Source organism: Austrofundulus limnaeus, unplaced genomic scaffold (assembly GCF_001266775.1).
Source record: "Austrofundulus limnaeus strain Quisiro unplaced genomic scaffold, Austrofundulus_limnaeus-1.0 Scaffold2, whole genome shotgun sequence".
Lineage (NCBI taxonomy): Eukaryota > Metazoa > Chordata > Actinopteri > Cyprinodontiformes > Rivulidae > Austrofundulus > Austrofundulus limnaeus.
The window spans coordinates 4,507,020-4,508,647 of record NW_013952404.1 but is presented as its reverse complement, the minus strand read 5'-3'; the positions used below and the strand labels follow the sequence as shown (position 1 = coordinate 4,508,647).

The window sequence follows — 1,628 nt, the reverse complement described above, 5'->3', positions numbered from 1 at the left end:
GCTTGTTTGTCTTTGTGTCTATGGTGTATAATGATGTGATTGTGATGCTGTATTTCTGAGTGTTTTATGTGCTGCAGAACAGGAACCTACTGTAAAACAGCAATTATGCTGAGTCAGGCTTGATTTTTAGTGATCTTTTCCTGTTAAATCAATAAATCAAATTAAATCAATTTTTAATGTTCAAACTGATTAACTTTATTGTTTATTGCCAATATTCACTCGTTTTGAATTATACAACTTTTGACGGGAACCTTTTCAGTTCCTGCAGGCAAACTCCACCCGCAAAGAGTGGACACAGCAGGGGACATAAGAAAACAAATATTCTTTTTATGGGAGTTGAAACATTACACACTGCAGATTAAAGATGGAATAAATGACTCTTTGAAGGGATCTGGATCTTGGGGAGCCGTTTGTTTCATAGAGCCGTTCCAAATTGATCGTATTACGTCATCACATAGCCTTATGTGATGATGTCATCTCGTCACGTGGGTGGAACCATGTGTTTGTCAAGCGGAAATCCGCCTTTCCCTTTCACATTGAGCTTCTATACTCMACAACYCYGCYTGTTTTCCGTGAAAAAGCAAAGCGGGAGTGATTTAATTATGAAAAAATAAAGATTATATGAGGAATAAAAGAAAAAAAACTACAATTGGCTCGTTACTGCCCACGATTCGGCTCCYATCGTTCGTTGTAAAGAGCCGTTCAAAAGATTCGGATCGTAACTCTACTGCAGATACATGTGATATAGTCACTGTCAGCAGAAGAAATAAGACGACAGCCCTGACGGCACCGGAACTGATCTTTGATCATGATGGTGAAACAAAGAGGATGTGTCTGAAGCTAAAGACAGTACTGAGATCACTTCTGAGTCTGATGATTCTTATTATGAACCAATTAATGAAAACAYTTGTCACATTCCTCCAAGCAAGACATTCATATACAAATCTGTGAAATCCAGTGGTCTTCATCTCCAAGAAAATGCCAGGGACATTTTCTGTCTGCAGAAAATATAACAATATATATAAAAACTGTTCCAGGGCCTACTAGGTCACAAACATCAAGTCAGCTTTGGAGCCACTCATGCCCAGTTCAATACAGAAAATCATTCTTTAAATTACTAATCCAGATTAAAAGGTGTGTTTTTAGAAAGTTGAAGGACATGGATAAAATGCGTTTACATGCATATTTGTGGGTCCTTATTCTGGCTGCGATCGATGAGTCAATGGATGAATTAACAGTCAGTCTATGGCATGCAGAGACAAGCAGAGCARCATATTGTTCCACAATGTCTCTGGAGACATATTTTCTCTTTCAGGCAGCTATTAGTACAGTGTGGGGGGCAATCCTGGTCCTGGAGGGCCGCAGCCCTGCACGTTTTACTTGTTTCTCTGCTCCAACACACTTGACATGAATTAATAGATGATTATCAGGCTTCTGCAGTACGGAGGACCAAAACTGACATAATTAAAAATAAAAGCAGAATTATATGAACCACTAAATAAATACACTTAAAATGCACCAATTAAATTTAAAAAAGGATAACTTTATCTCCTGTTTTATATTTTAATTGATTTTCTTATTTATTTTTCCAGGTTAGTTCCAACAAATTAGTTTATACATTTTAACAC

General features: G+C 37.4%; 1 protein-coding gene across 1 annotated transcript in view; it reads right to left on the bottom strand.

Moving 5' to 3' along the window:
* Window positions 1-1,628, bottom strand: part of spint1a (serine peptidase inhibitor, Kunitz type 1 a) — a gene marked incomplete at its 5' end in the record, with an annotated part of 21,833 nt that overhangs the window by 5,327 nt on the left and 14,878 nt on the right.